This window comes from Rhinolophus sinicus, chromosome 18 (assembly GCF_057876585.1).
Source record: "Rhinolophus sinicus isolate RSI-liver-muscle chromosome 18, RSI-T2T, whole genome shotgun sequence".
NCBI classification, from domain to species: Eukaryota; Metazoa; Chordata; class Mammalia; order Chiroptera; family Rhinolophidae; genus Rhinolophus; species Rhinolophus sinicus.
The window spans coordinates 25,343,540-25,361,258 of NC_142518.1; positions in this window are offsets into that span (position 1 = coordinate 25,343,540).

A 17,719-nucleotide genomic window follows, 5' to 3' on the forward strand; every position below is an offset into this window, starting at 1 on the left:
TTTCATTATAATATCCTGCATCTAAAGTAGTCTAGATAGCAGTTCACAGCATTCACTGATTTTTAAATTATGTTTGAACTTTCAAAATGCATGTTTTTTCTATATGGTATACGCAAATATTACCAAAGAACTTTCAAGATGGGTAGCAAATCTTCACATATTAGCTATCTTTTCATTTTGAGTCTCAAAGAACTAATGTAGTATATTTGAAAGATTACATACGATTTATCCTCTCTAAAATTACTTTCACAAGTAATTATATTTTAGATGTATTTTAAATAGTCTGTATTTATCTCATATTCAAGAGTGTATGTCAAAAGTGAAACAAATCCTTTTCATTGCTAACCTGATTTACAGTAATAAGAAATCACAAGTGGACTCAGAATTTAAAATGTAATCATACATTTTACATTTAGATAAATATAGTTTAAAGAAGGAAGAGATACCAGTTTCTGTAGGATGAAGAAAAACATGGAGACATTAAAAATCTTTTTTTTTTAATTTCTTTCATTCCACTGGTTTTATTGGGTGTCCACCGTCTCTTAAAAATCTTTTGTGCCCCCCAAACAAAATATGATACTGTTTATAATTTCTTAATCACAAATATTAATATAATAAGATTATTTATACAGATGTTCATTTAAGTAGCTGATGAGTTCAGTTCTTTTGCATGCAAACCTTACAGTATATAATCATGGGTTCTTACCAGCTTTCCTCAAATCTTTACACTTGCCATATTTCATATCGCTTCTTTGCAGGAAGTTTCCTTTGAAGTTTGCCTCTCTTCCATGTATGGTATGCATAAGGAAAGAGATAATATGAAATACATCTGTAAATCATGAATTGAACTTGCCTTCCATTTTACTATCAATATGTCCAGTAGCAGGTGTAAAAATCTTCAGATAATTATTTTTGAGTTTTCAATGTTATGACAAAATTCACTGAAAAAAATTCTCACAATAGGCTCTGTTTCCGTAGTTTAAAAATAGCACCACCTTACTTACTTCATGTTTTCGATTGAATAATAAGAAAAAGACCCTCATTAGAAGACACTTTGAAGGAATTTAAGGGACAACTTAAAGACGAGATTGCAAGATTGTAAGGTAAAGAGAGGGAATGCAGACCACTACTTGCCAGCTGCATAACACACTCAACTAATTTTCCCGTAACAGTTTTGATTTTCTGCCAAGGAAGTTCACACACTTTGAAGTGTTTCCCAAAGTCTTGTCCACAGACCATGTACCCCAGATTTGTCTGCAGCGCTTGTTAATCCCCACTTCAGTCTTACTAAATCTGACTCTCTGAAGGTTTGTGCAGGGAACTTCTAATTAGCATATTCTTCCAGGGTTAAATGTATTCACAGAATTCTAAGAACCGTGGATTTTACCCAAGTCCAGAATTAGAACCCTAAAGAAATTTATTCAGAGCAGGGTTCTGCCTTCCAGAGAGTTTGGGAAAACTTCAGTACAGTTTAGTTTGTCACAATGATGGGGGTGCCCTACTGACATTGAGCAGGACAGTCCTTCACCATGCGTGACTGGCCCATATCCCGCAAGATTGCAGTACTGTCGTTGGTATTCAGGAAAGTGAAGAATATATTTAGAAATCTGATCACAGATCCTAATTCTGGTTTTCATATCGACGAAAGATTGTACATGGTTTTAATATAAGTACACTACATTCCCTAGAATCACTACTCTATAAATTGAAAGAAGGTTGTGTTATTTTGTTTAGAATTTGATCGAGTTGTTTTCTATTTCAAAAAAGCACCTTGCTCAGAGTGATGCTGCTCACATTCTTAGGTTGCCAACACAGCACACTTCTCAGTGTGTATTCATTGCTGCTGCATTTATGGAGAGTCCCTTTATAGGTGAAAGCAAGTAACTGCTTCGTCATCTCTCTGGTGTAACCGGCCCGAGAATCAACATATTGGAACACATATCATTTGCATCATTGGTTACTTTCCCCTTATTTATCCACTAGTATTATAGTTAAGGTTTTTTAAATTATAATTTTGAAATCAAGATAGTAAAGGGAACATTATAAGATGTTTTTCCAGAAGAGGTTATATTGATTTGATCAAGCTGAGAAACTGAGAAAGAAGAATTGTCCCAAATAGGTCAGAATGTTTTTGTAAGGTGAATTTCACAGCGTCTTTCTACAGAGGAATTTTAATTTCTGAAAAAATGCTTCAGCAATTTTCTTCTGTCTCTAAATGAGATTTAGAACATCTGGGACCTAAGGTACCTATCTAACTCTCTGATGTGTTTATTTATTTTTCTTGTATATAACCCAGTGGTTCTCAATTAGGGGCAAATTTCCCACCAAGACTATGGAAAACAGTATGGAGGTTCCCCAAAAAATTAAGAATAGAATTACCATATGACCCAGCAATCTCTCTCCAGTGTATCTACCCAAAATATCTGAAAATATTTATCCATAAAGATATATGTGCTCCAATGTTCATTGCAGCTTTATTTACAGTGACCAAGACATAGAAACAACCAAAGTGTCCTTCGATAGATGACTGGATAAAGAAGACGTGGCATATATACACAATGGAATACTACTCTGCCATAAGAAAAGATGAAATAGTGCCATTTGCAACAACATGGATGGATTTTGAGATTACTATGCTAAGCGAAATAAGTCAGACAGAAAAAGTCGAGAACCTTATGATTTCACTGATATATGGGACATAAAACTGAAAGCAACAAAGAAACAAGATACACAAACAAAGAAACAAAAACTCATAGACACAGACAACAGTTTAGCGGTTACCAGAGGCTAAGAGGGGAGAGGGATAGTAGAAGAGGGTAAAGGGGGTTGAATATATGTGATGGAAGGAGAACTGACTCTGGGTGGTGAGCACACAATGTGCTATGTAGATGATGTATTACAGAATTGTACTCTTGAACTTATGTAATATTACTAACCATTGTCACCCCAATAGATTTTAATAAAAATAAATAAATTTGACAGTATCTGGAGAAATTTTTGGTTTTTACAACAAGGGGGTGCTACTGGCATCTTGTGGGTGGACGCCTGGGTAGCAGCTAATATTCTACAATGCACAGGATGGTCCCCACAACAAAGAATTATTCAGCCCAAAATGTCAATAGTGCCAAGGTTGACAAGTCTTTCTCTAACCATTCTTTCTTTTTCCTATAATATGTTTACCCAAAAAGAGAATTTTGAAATGGTCCACACTGAGGCTCTTCCTTTAATGCAGGCTTGAACTAAATTTGACAGGAGCTTATTCATAATTTATTTGAAAAGTTGTTGTTTTTCCATACTATTTAAAGTAACTAGCCCCAAGGAGGCTAAATAAAAAGATGAAAGATGCTGTAGAGTTGTATAGCTTCTAGTTATTCCTATGGTCTTTTTTATGTTTGGGGAGACATAAAAAACCATTACAAAATATCTGTAAGTAGTGCTAAGGCTATAAGGGAGTTAGTAAACAAGAAATTATAACAAGCCAGGTGAAAAAAATATATATATATAAGGATTGGGAAGTTTCAGAAATAAAGAGATAAAGATACAAAAGGCATTGAAGACAGGAAATTGTCTAAATTTCTTAACCAAATACATACGGGAAGATTTGAAAATAATGCCAAAATTCCAAGTTTTATAATGGTGATAACAGTATTATAAGGTTAAAACAGAAGGCTCCAGTATCCTCTGCTGATCAAATTTAAATGATGATTAGTTATCCCAAATAATACATAAAACAAGGCTTTTGCCTTTATTTTAAATATCCAGGCTAATGTCTCCTAGTGCTATTTGGTGCCAAATCGCACTAAATCTCTGTCTACAGATAGGTTTTTAGTGAGGTCAGCATCACACAGGCCTCCCAAAGAGTAGAGATATCAAGAGAATAATACAACAGCCTTTTTCTTGGGTTATGGAATACTCATCTACTGTTCAACTGTAAAAACAAAGTTGGTCAAGTTTAAAAATGAATAAGAGCAAAGTAGAAATTGGGAGATTGCTTAGACATTCTTATGAGAAGAAAATTATCTTCCTAGAACATATTTTCAGTTTAGCTTACTCAGACATATAAGCATTCCCTGCTAATTGCAAATGCGCATATTATAATAGTCAATTCCCAAGTTGCACACTAAATTTATTTTGAATCTTCAATGATTTTATATGGCTATAATAGCATGCAGTTAGCATTTATGTTGACATCTACTAGACCATAAGTCCAGTGTTTTTCAATACTGAGAGACAGGTAATGTAGTTCCAATAATAAAGCTCCTTTTAATACATAAGGAGTATGTACACACACACACACACACACACACACACACACACACACACACACCTATCACGTCCTAAATTGTTCACTGATCATTGTGAAACATGAGTGTTCTTATATGAGTTTTAACATATCATAGGAGATATATAAAAATCTTGAATAATTTACTGGGCTTCAAAATCAGAGCATTTGTGCCAGATCACAAGACATTTTTCCACTTCTAGATCCCATATCAAAGTTGTAAGGAGAACCATGATGCCTCAATCCAGGAAATTCCGGCATTTAACTTCAGGATAGCTGAGAAGGATATGATTAGCAAGCTAAAGTGCATGTAGATATGATAATTGAATGCAATGGCTGATCCTGGATTGGATCCTGGATTGCAAAACAATCACTACAAATTATGTTATTCGGACAATTTGCGAAATTTGCATATGGACTATAGACTTGATAAGAATACTGCATCAATTTGAAATTTCATTACATTGATCATAGTGTTATGGTTATATAATAACTCCTAGAACTTAGAAGATGCACAGTGGGCTATTTAGGAATATAGTAGTATGATATTTGCAACTTACTCTCAAATGATGTATTAGAGTTCTATAGAGAAACAGAACCAGTAGGAGATTTTATATACATATATATATCATATTTTAATACATAACATATAAACACATTTTTTAATTTATATATTATATATAATATAATTATATTTTTTAATTTTTAAAATTATATATATAAAGTCTCTTATTGGATATATATGTATCTATATCTATAGACATAGATATAGATATATGAGAGAGAGAGCCGAAAAAATGTATACACATTTTAAGAAAGGAAAAAAAAAACTGTATTAAAATTGTAACAATATATTCCGATAACAAAAGATGAATACAAGTCACATTTGACTTTTGCAATTACAAGAGGTGCTCAAAGTGGTTACCATCAGCGTCCAGACACTTCTGATTACAGCGAACTACTGCTTGAGCAACGTTGACCAAAGTGTTCACTTGTATACATTTTTTTTTGCACCCTTGGGGTGTGTGTGTGTGTGTGTGTGTGCGTATGTGTGTGTGTGTGTGTATATATATACACACACATTTTGAAGGAGCTGGCTACTATATACTGCTTTCTCTCTCTCTCTCTCTCTCTCTCTCTATATATATATATATATAGAGAGAGAGAGAGAGAGAGAAAGAGAGAGAGAGATTTAAGAATTGGCTAACACCATCACACCCATTATGGAGGCTGAGAAGTCCCACGATCTGCCATCTGCAAGCTGGGGACCTAGACAAGCTGTTGATGAAACTACATCCTGAATCTGAAGGCCTATGAACCAGAAGCACCAGTGATGTAAATCCGAGTCCAAGAGCAGAAGAAAACCCATGTCCCAGCTCAAGTACTAGTCAGGCAGAAAGCAAAAAGGGGTGAATTCCTCTTTCCTCTGTCTTTTTGTTCTATTCCTATCTTCAACAGCTTGGATGATGTCCACCAACACTGGGAAGAGCAATCTACTTTACCAAGCCTACCATTCCAAATGCTAGTATCACCTGGAAATACCTTCACAGTCTTACCCGGAAATAATGTTTAATCAGGATACTCCTTGGCTTAGTCAATTGGATGGATAAAATTAACCATCACAAATGGCTAGCAATTATAAGAATTTCATTACTGTTACTATTATTATTATTGTTAATATATACGATAGTAATAATAGTATATTCAACGAATAGTGTGGCCTTGTCTTCATGGTAAGGCATCCTCCCCTCAGCTGCCAGGAACATGAGCTGCCAACTCGTATAGCTGTGTAAGTCACTGGGCATTGGATTTAGCAGCAAGAAAATGCCTTGTTCAAGATTAGACTCTGGCTCAGCAAGCATCTTTTGGCCAATGACTGGTTTATATGGTGATAAAAATGGCCCAGCCTCCCTCCCTCAATTTATGACAATGTTGAAAGGCCATGGAGATCCAGAGCGCTTTATTATAACTGAGGCCTCAGCTGCAATGACACTTTGGGTTACTTTGTCCCTCTCACAGTCCTTCCTTCTCCACTTAGTTGCAGGAGCATCTTCCTAACAGGGGTTTCTACCTAAAGCATTCACTACCAGATCTTCTGCCCATAATTATCATTACCATTGTCTGTTTCCTGGGAATTACCTCTAAGACAATTAGTACCATGTATGGTCCTAGGAAGCAAACTCTAATTGTAGGGATATGTTTCTTGCTGGCCAGCAGGCAAACAGATCCAAACACTACTAGTAGGTAGAGTATAGCTATTATGGTTATCCTCTAATGTTCTGCAGAGGTACAATTTGTAAAATTTCATCAATTGATGGACATAAATGGAGTATTGGTAGGAAAAACAAACAAACAAACACCCTGGCAGGTGAAATATGTCTGCTGCTTAAGAGGTGTGAGGAAAAATTTCCATAAATAACATGAAATTGAGTAGCTGCTACTATGCACTAATGATTCCCAGAAAAGAGATAGTAACAGGCTTAGCGAGACTAATCTCCAATTCAAGGAAAAGTGTGAAAACCAGAGGATATCTTTGACAGTATTTAAGGAGACCTTAATTTATTGTAGCCAAAGAACAGACAAAGCAGAGGACTGGTCTCTGGACTAATTCTATGAGTCATGGATCTTCAGAGGTTGAATTCTCAGCCTCAGCAGGTTTTCTGTGCCAAGATCAGGACCCTAAAAGGAAAGATGTGGGTACTAAGTAAGCTTGAAAACTGTTCCACTCTCCCTTGTTAGAAATAAGTACACCCCCACCTTTTAATTTAAGACCATGCAAAGACCTCAAATCCTTGCCTCCCTAAGGCACTTTGCTTGCAACCTCCTTTCCTGGAAACCACAATATAATAAGAGTCAAATTTCAACATAATTTGTCTAGAAATGTGCTGGGCTTTTGAACAGAAGAGAGGAATTACATGTTGAAGGAGCTGGCTACTATATACTGCAAGGAGCGAAGAAAATGCATACGAACTGGATGGTGAGGGTTTTAGATCAAGGGAGCAGAACAGAAGGTCGGTTAGTGTACAATTTGTAGATATATAAACTCTCGTGATACAGGATTTCAACACCCTAGGAAGGACTCCCAGTGAAGGTATTAACATGCTGCAAAGATAGCTCTTGGAATCTTGGAAAAAGTAGAGGACCTCACTAAACAAAGAAAAATGCCTGAAGTGCTGTGACAGACAAGGGGCAAGGGATCAAAAGGCTCAGGAAAATGAGCATGCTAGATAAATATCCTAAGGCTGGAAAACCCACCAGATGGCTAAATTCCAAGCAAAAGCCAAAAGTACCAGGTCTGACAATGAAATTCACGAACTCATCCTAGAAAAAGTGCTACATACTTCATTGCTGAATATCACTACGGTCACCTTCGAAGTACTCCCCTTGGGAAGCTATGCACTGACGCCTGTGTCTAGTCCACCCTTCAAAGCAATTTTGGAACTCTTTTTCTGGAATGGCCATCAGAGCTGTTGCTGTATTACCCTTGAGGTCCTGAATGTCAGCAAAATGTCTGCCTTTCAATATTTCCTTTATCTTTGGGTAAAGAAAGAAGTCACTGGGGACAGGTGAGTAAGGAGGGTGTTCCAATACATTTATTTGTTTACTGCCTAAAAACTCCCTCACAGACAGTGCTGTGTGAGCTGGTGCAATTGTCGTGATGTAAAAGCCATGAATTGTTGGTGAAAAGTTCAGGTCGTCTAACTTTTTCATGCAGTCTTTTCAGCACTTCCCAATAGTAAACTTGGTGAACTATTTGTCCAGTTGGTACAAATTCATAATGAATAATCCCTCTGATATCAAAAAAGGTCAGCAACATCATTGCATAAGTTCACAAACCTAATTGTCAGACCTCGTATATTCCATTTACCAAAGTGATAAAAAATGTACCAGTAGGAGAGGCAAGACCATCACTGAGAAGTTCAGAATTGACTGTCCTGTAGGGTAGGGATGATGGTAGAAGATTCTGTTATAGAACTGGGCTCCCTGATAGCAATGGTTAAGATAGGAATCCAACATATCAGAGACCAGGTTGAGAGCCTTACCTGTCAGGAGTGGACACAGTTATTGAAATATCAAAGTGGCTGCCAAGAGAGCTGAGGCAATATTTAACAGAATATTACATTCCTAGTGTAAAGATATATAGACAGCCAAGCAGAATATTGGTCAATATACACAATTAAATGAAACCAAGATGGATTATCAGGAGGCTGAGGGCAGTTTTCCTTACAAAAAGTCTCAGTCTCTTGCAATTTCTGGAGCTGAACTGATTCTCAGATTTGGTACTTGCTGCTAAGGGAGAGATGTGAAATAATCCTGCACCACCCTAATAAATATTTTCATTAGGAATTTTCCTAGTCTTTCCCTAATGCTACCGATGACCATGCAGTAAAGTAATGTGCATTAGGAAAAGGAAGACACCAAGATCTTTCAAGGATAGTTGGAAATAGGCTGACACCCAGGGCCGCAAATTGCCACCATTGGACAACTCTGTATTAGTTATCTACTGCTGTTTACTAAAAGACCCCAAAACGCAATGGCTCAAAATAACAATGATCACTTATTATCTCATGATTTCTCTGGATTAAAAATTTGCAAGCAGCTTAGGCGAATGAGTTGGCTCAGGGTTTCTCATGAAGTTTCAATTAAGAGATCAGCTGGGGATGCAATCATTTTAAGACATAACTGGAATGGGAGGATCCACTTCTAAGGTGACTAATTCACATGAATGGCGTGTGGTTGCTGGGTGTTGGTGAAAGGCCTCAAATACTCCCCTCGTGGATCTATCCCAAGACTGCTTGAGTGTTCTTCTGACATATTGGCTGGCTTTACCCAGAGTGAGTAATCCAAGTAAGCAAGGTGGAAGTGGCAATGTCTTTTATGACCCAGCCTCAGAAGTCACACACCATCACTTCCACTATATTCTTTTTGTTAGAATCATTTTACTAAGTCCAGCCCACATTCGAAGGGAGAGGAATTAGACCACACAATTTGAAGGGAAGACTGTTGAGTAATAAGTGGACATATTTTAGAACTGCCACAGCCCTTTTAGAATGGGGCCTTATGGGAGCTAGGTTATTAAAGGAGTCCACGAATCCACTTGATGGTCATTTTCCTGGTTTGAAATTGTATAACTAAAATGAACTTCTTTGGTAGTTCAGAGAACTCTCTTATCAGTTCTTTGATTATGTGAGGTAAGACCTGTTGTAGTGAAAAAGCCAAAGTGGAAGTCTCTGATATGATCCGCCATATCAACCAACACGATCAATCAAAAATACCTTATCCTAGGGGAAATGGCTGAAATTAGTACACTCAAAGACAATTTACTTAATCAACACAGCACCTACAAACATTGGACTAGTTGTGACTTAAAGCAAATAGGAGACTCAATTGCAGCTGTTGGGCTGGACATGGCATTTCTGCTGGAGAACACGGCCTCTAGTATGTGTTATGGGGCTCCCACTCTGGCAGATATGTTCTTTTCCATCCCTATCAGAAAGACAGATTAGAAATAGTTCATATTCAATTGAGACTAATTTAAGTTAACATTAATAGTCTTGCCCCTGGTGTTAACTAGACTTCCCTAAGTAATAATATAAAGACTGAAGCTGACTTAGACCATCTGGGCACTCTGTAAATAATTGTCTTAGTCCAATGTATCAGATACATCTACCCCTGGCACCCTTTCCCAAGGTTAAGTTATATGGTAAGCCATGTCTGAAAATCAAATACTCTGTAAATCCACAGACAGTGGTGATGGCCTAAGCTCTGCAGGTAGGAAGAGCAAAACTATACTCAGTCTGAAGGTCCGGGCTCCTAGAGGTTAAGTATTTCCTGCACTTGACACAGTATGAGTCTCACTGAACATTTAGCTATGACTCCTGCCTGGTCATTTCTGGCTCCTTTTGCTAAAAGACAGTAGTCACTACACTGGCAGAGGTAATTACCCTGATAATCAGGAGGAGTCAGGATTGCTGCTACATCAGTCTGTGCAGGAAATAATATGTTGGGTGCTCAGGAGGTCTCTTGTTTCCATGCCCACTTTTAACAGTAAATAGACAAGTATGGCAGTCACAGCCCGAGAAGGGCATAATCACTCCCCTCAAGGATGGGGGTTTAGGTCACCAAATCAGTCAAGCCTCCTTCATCCTGCAGAATTGCTTGTTGAGAGTGAAGAAAATCTAGAACATATGGTGAAAGGGGTAGATGCTGTATTAATTATGGCCTGAGAACCAACTACGGTGGTGACAGATGTAGTTCATCCCACTAAACTTCCTCTTAGGAATGGGTCCAGGAGTTGTTACTATAGAATTACGGAGAGATGTGTCTGGATAGAGTAAATGTGAATTAAAAAACAAAAAACAAACAAACAAACAAAATGGATTGCCGCATGGCAAGGGGCAAATGGTAGACTGCAGTAGATGCCATTTGGACCCTACCCAGAGCTACTTTACTAGACTGGTACACATCAGCTGCTGAAAAGTTATGCCCCTCCATCACCCCTGCCATTTGCACACAGCCAGTGATAAACTGATATAAAGACACATACCATGTTTCCCCGAAAATAAGAGCTAGCTGGACAATCAGCTCTAATGTGTCTTTTGGAGCAAAAATTAATATAAGACCCGGTCTTATTTTCCTATAAGACAGGGAATATAATACAATATAATATAATATAATATAATATAATATAATATAATATAATATAATATAATATAATATAATATATAATACAATAATGTAATACTGGGTCATATAACAATTTTTGCTTCAGAAGACGCCGTAGAGCTGAATGTCCAGCTAAGTCTTATTTTTGGGGAAACATGGTAGAGCTGGCCACCTTGTCTCAACGCAGGGAATCCTGTGGTATAATTCATGTTCCAGAGCTCCCTACCACCCCAATTTAGGGGATCTGGTAAACCTTAGATTTTAGGTGAGGCTGCATCCTTGATCGTCTGTTTCCTCTTCATTATCCTGCTTCTTTAATTCCTCTTATGTTTTTTTGTTTTTGTTTTTTCTCAAGAGCACATCCTCAGTAAAACACACACACCTGAAGCCCTGCCTCAGTCGGTTTTTCTGAAGAATACAAATTAAGACACCTGGTGTTTGGTAGGCATTAAATATTTTTGTTTCTTGGTTTGTGATTTAGCAAAACACATAAATGGATGGATGGATGAATGGATGGATGAACGAATTTGACATACCACTAAAATATATAAAAGGAAACACAGTGAATGTGATTGTGGAGTAGAAACTGCTTTCTTTTAAGCTCTAGAAAACTGCAAGTTGGAACAAGCTCATTAGGTAATATCCTCAGGAAAAGTGTAAAGAATTTAAAATTCTATTTAAAGAGTCAAAGCAAGAAGTAGAATGACAAAATTGTGAAAGTCTAGGAAACTAAGTTCTATTTAATTAGTGCAGAATAAGAGGACAGCATGCTTTATTCTTCAGTAGTGGACTGGGGGCACTATGATTGCTTTATAAATATTAACCATTAGGATAACCAAAGACATTTTAAATAATTTATAATAAAGCTGTACATATGATGAGTATTTGATCATTTATTAGGTTTAAAACACCAGATGTAAGAGATTTACATTTTCATATTAATTTGGATTTTTTCTTTTTTGATTATTTTTTTTTTAGAATCACAGAATTTTGGAGCTTGAAGGGACCTTAATGGTCATCAAAATCTAGCCTCTGGTTTTACAGATAAGGAAGAAAAATCTAGCAGGATAATTCACTATTTAACTTTCTAAAGCCTCATAAATGTCTTATAATCCACGATCTTTCTATCCACATTAAATTTGTCTAATATGACCTATATATAAAATGTTTTTAATAACCAGGCCTCCAAATTACACATTTCCTGTCCATGGTCATCCACTATTTAATATACACTAAGAGCTATCATAGATTCTCTTTCAGTAACGAGAGTACTGGCTTTTCCAGATCATCATATTATATCATAATGCAGTTTTGGCCAGTTGTTTTCTCTCACTGAAGATCAGGCCAAAGGTACTAACAGACAGGGCTCTTGTTCTAAGAAAGCAGATGCCTAGGATGTGGCTGTATTTTGTTTTAGAATAAGAATAATTGCTCATTGAATGTGTCATCAAATTATCTATGTGGCATAAAATCAAGAATAAACAACTTGTAGAAATTTTAATGCGTAAGTATGAGAAAATATTTACCCTCAGCCCTGTTGCATCTCCAGGTCTTAGTGCTGGACTTATGCTAATTAATTAATTTATGTTTTTTACCAAGCACATGCTTTGACTTATCACATAATAAATAATTTGTAGGCCTTGATCCCTACATTAAACTGTTGATCTATAGAGAGATTTAAACTAGTTGATGTGTTTATTTGGAAGACTGGTGACTCAAACGTATTTTAACTCATTATAGTTTTACTTACAAACTATACAGTAGGGTGGCAAAGCAATTCTAGTAGAAAAACCTTGAGGGCAACCATTGTGGTTGAGTAACTTGTGTGTTACACAAATCTATGCATTGCCATTCACTTAAGAGTCTACCTGAATTCTGGATTTTCATAGGACCCAACTTGCATAATTATATTTGGTGGCCTTGTAAGTCAAGACACAGTTTGGCATTTTTCAGAAAGGAAACAAAAACAAAAAATGGAATGGAGAAGTGTTCCAAAAAGAAAAGGCAAAAAACAACTCTAGAAAGCTAAAGCCTAGAATAATTTGACCCAGAAAATCGCTAGAGTCATGGTTAGAATAACAAAATTGACATTAGCCACCACATTTCAGAACATTTAGAAATAGAGCTTAAACCATGAAGATAAATTGACAAAATTGACATTTATTTAAAACAAATAGAGTTGGTAGGATCAAGCAAAATTAATATACATTATTGTGGAATAATTATGAAAGATTTAATAATTTTTCTGCTTTTTCCTTTATGATTGTGAAAATACTGACTTCCACACTCTAGTCTTTGGAGTATATCCTAGAGTAAAACCTCATGCATAACATTTATTGTATTCATTATAGATTTCAATTTATAATGGAGAACAACACCAATGAAGCTCTCTTATTTAATATTCTCAATAGTATTGTAAACCATAGGTTATGGAAAGACCACTTAGAATTTCAGGAATCAAGAGGATCATTCTTGAGATAGACTTTGAGCTTATTGGATGAGAATGATTTCAACTGTCAGAAGAATAAGGGTGGAGGACATTTTACACATAGATAAAGCAACACCATAAATGTCTATGTAAATGATTGCTCTAGTTTTGATAAATAAAATATATGTATATAGTTGGGATAGTGATAATTGATAGGGGGAATGCCAAAAGTATGTGTTGATTTATATGTGTGTTTTTTTGTCTTTACATATGGGTTCAACTACTCTTTAATTTTGTTAAAAGACATAAAAACAAATGTTTGGTAAATGTTTTGATTATGCATAGGTAAATCAGAGATGCTGTTTTGATAATAATGAATTGTCAAGTAAATCGTACTAATTATGTTAAAGACTCTACTTTACCACAATCTTACAGGCTCAGTGAAACAGAGCTGGAGGCTGAGCCAAAAATCAAAAGTTGTCCTAGGAGAAATAAATGACCCTAACTCGCCAAGATAATAGACTGAGCTAACACAGGTTGCTTTTCTTTCAAAACTTTGAAGGATCCTGAATGAAGAAAATGCAAAATCCAGTAAGAATACCCAGAGTCAGGAGCTGGCAAGAATCCAAGGACCCTTGAACATTCCTTGCGAAAAGGGAGTCATAAAGGTGTGAATGATCCTACACTACATCTTCTAGCAAGAAGCAAGGCTGTATGGGAAGGAGTGGCCCTTGAGAACAGCAGTTTCTTTACCTCCACTCATGGAAACAAGGAATCTAAGTTTAGTGCAGCCTGTGGGGAAGAAGGGGTTATATTTAATAATAGAGACAAGTCCATCAGTCCTCCTATCTGGTCCACACTACCCTTCTGCTGGTCACTCAAACCCTATAAGAGATGTTATCATATATTATGAGGGACACTTGCACCTGTAGTAGTCAGTTCTAGGGTAGAAATCATCCAGTTAAAACGTGCCAGTAATGTATATTCACTTGGAGATGAAGACGTGAAGGCCCCTTTGTTGGGTAAAAATATTTCATTTCTACAGATATCTTATTCTGAAGTAGTGAAGATCCAGGCAACAGAGATCCTGCCATTCTGCATAGTAGTCTGTAGTGGCTCTCAAATTTGGTGTGCAAGAGAGTAACATGAACAGTTTGTCAAAATTAGGGACAACGTGCCACACTAGTTCAATAGGTAGGGATTGAGAACAGACATTTAATTTTTAAAAAATTGCTCTGATGATTCAAATTCATGTCAAGATTTAAGAAAATCACAAATACAATTTTATCTTCATTGTTTGCAAAGTAAATTTTTCTGAGACCCTTGAGGGCATGTTTCTTTTTTTTTTTTTTTTTAATGACATTTTTATCTCTCTTTTTTATCCCTCTAAGATTAGAACTGAAGACTACTTTTTCATGTGGAAGAAGCAAGATGGCTTCTACAGTGTTGTGTCAAACCTAAAGCTAAGGATAGAGATTTATTTAGGAAATGTGTGGGGTTCCTTGGCCAATGCACTTGGGAAGCAGTCGTGCACAATTTTAAAGTTGGCTCTGCTGTTTTTGCTGTTGTTGTTGATGGTGGCAATGTTGCTATTCCCCAGCCTTGAGTATGGTTTCACAGATTGTTATATTTTACAGCTCTGCTTTGGGAAATAAAAATCTGCACATGTATCCGTGGATGTGAAAAAGCAATAGGAGAGGGGCAATAACAGACCAGGGAAAATTGGTATGAAGGCAAGAAGTATTCTGCCATATAGAGAAGCAGGAGTTCAAAAGTGACAATCCGAAATCAGCCATTCTTTGTGGAACATGATACAATGCCTTTGCAATTGTTAGAAAAACATTGCAAAGAGAATCTTGCAGAAGTCTGAAATTCCAAAGTCAAGTGGCATGAGGGCCCACACTGCTATTTGGGCATTTTATGAAGATATGATTCTGGAAGGCTGGAGAAGTCAGGAAAACATCCACGACATTTGCAGTGACTTGGGGTAATGCTAACCAGTGAGGTGGGAAATAACGGTGTAGGGAAGTATAATGAAAATATCACAATTTCAGTTTAGGATCTCTTCAATCCCATAAGGAAGCAAAACTTGAACTTATAGAAAACGCATTTTCCTTTTGGTAATCATGACACAGATATGACCTTGCATTCCCTCAACCTGTCCATTAGTGACAGAACACCAGCAGCTTCAAATTTTGAGAGGTGACAATCCAAATCAGTGCTAAGTACAAGAGTATGGAAATAACTGGCTTAAGTTTAACCACTGGTTCTTTTTCCAAACAAGAAGTGTACATTCAACCTCTATCGAAATGTTGACATGAGGCTTCATCATGTATCACTAAAAGAAAATATAAGAAAATATCTTTCCTTTCAGATAGGTCCTTTTTGAATAAACATCTCCAGAAAGGACACAGAAAGAATGAGAAAAATACTTAGCCACTCAGATCAGGCCAAATGAATGAGGTGATCAAAATTCAGCTTCCCATATTCACTCATTTATTCATTCATTTCATTCATTCATCCATCCATCCATTCTCATTCATTCTTTGATATATATGTGTGTGTGTATATATATATATACACACACACATATATATGCATATATATGTATATATGTGTGTGTGTGTGTGTGTGTGTGTGTGTGTATAGTTTCCTTGGAGCTTTTCTCCTATCCATCACCCCTCCACCATATTTGTGATCTTATCTAGCTTCACGGTTTTAAAAATAATCTGTAACCTGATGGGAGCCTCTAGCTTGGACTTTGGATTTCTCCTATGGACACCAGTGTTATATATTCAACTGTGTCTTCAACATCTGCTCTTGGATATGGAACCAGCATCTCGCAGTCCACAAGTCCAAAGAGGAACTGTTGATATTCCCCTTCTAAACTGCTCTCCTCTCGCAGCTCTCCCCATATCAGTTAATACCAACTTCTTATTAGTTATTCAGAACTAGTATCTTGGAGGCATCCTTGACTCTTCTCTTTCTCTCATACTATTGTTTCAAATCTGTCAGAAAACCCTGTCACCATTCCTGAACCGAGCCACCAGCATCATTCTGCTGGATTATTCCCACTGCCTCCTAATAGTGCATGCAAGTATGTGTGTTTTCAAATCATTCAACCAAGAGCAATGATGATACATAGTTTTCACATTGTAAAACAGTTTAAACCACCAACCTGGTGTCTCGTCTTTCATACACTGTTCAAATTATATGTAACTCCCTAAGAAGATGATCTGTTCTATTTCATCTAATATTCAAATTTTATGTAACCACAGAAATATTCTAGATACTCTTACATATAATATTAAAGTTGTATAATGCCACATAAAAATTGAAGAATAAAAGTTTAAGTAGTTATTTTTGATTCCACTCCTTTTCTTCTACAATCTACTCCTACTCTCAACACATAGTTATGCTGTTGAAACCTTAAGAACAAGTTACTTTTTTTTTTTTTAATATAATTTTAAGAACAAGTTACTTCTGTAGTAAAAGCCCATCTGTACCCTGTTGTCTCACTCAGATTAAAACATTCAGTCCTTGCAAGGGTATTACAAGACTCACATAGTTTAGGTCCTATATGTCTTTGATTTCATTTCCAATGGCTCTTCCCCTTACTTCCCTTTCTGCAAACACACTGGTCTCCTTGCTGAACTCCATCAACCAAGGATGTTCTCACCTCTGGGCTGTTGTAGTTTTACTTTCCTCACTCAAGAACTCTCCTCCCTTAATTATAAAATGGTTTGCTCCCTTATTTCCTTTGAGTTTTGCTGAAATGCCACCTTCTCAGCGAGGTTTCTCTGATAACTGTTCTAAATGTAGTGCCTCCTCCATTTCTGCCTGTTTTCTTTTTCACTGTAACAAGTATTATAATAACATATTTTATATTTTATTTTTTATTTTCACTGTCTATCCTATCGGCACTGGAATGCAAGCTCCTTGTGGATTTGTTTTGTTCATTGCTGAATCCCTATACCTTAATTGTTCCTGACATACATGTTGCTAAATAAATATTTCTTGATGAAGTCAATGAATTAATTCAACCTTGTACTCTGTATACCACTGTCATGATTGCTGTGCAAGTCTTAGAAAAGATACCAATAAAATTAATTGAAAATGGGAGATTACCAAGTCATGTTTTATTTCCTTGCTATTATATTTTCTATTGGGTGAATCTGAGATCTGTATGTGATTTATGCTTTATTAAGTAGAAACAAAATTCCTGCCAACGATTTCTTTTGGAAAGTAAACCTCATGAAGATGCATTATCAATTTTCCTTCCTGTTTAGAAGTTTCTTTATCTTATTACACAAAATTGTACAAATTGAAGCTATTAAGAATTT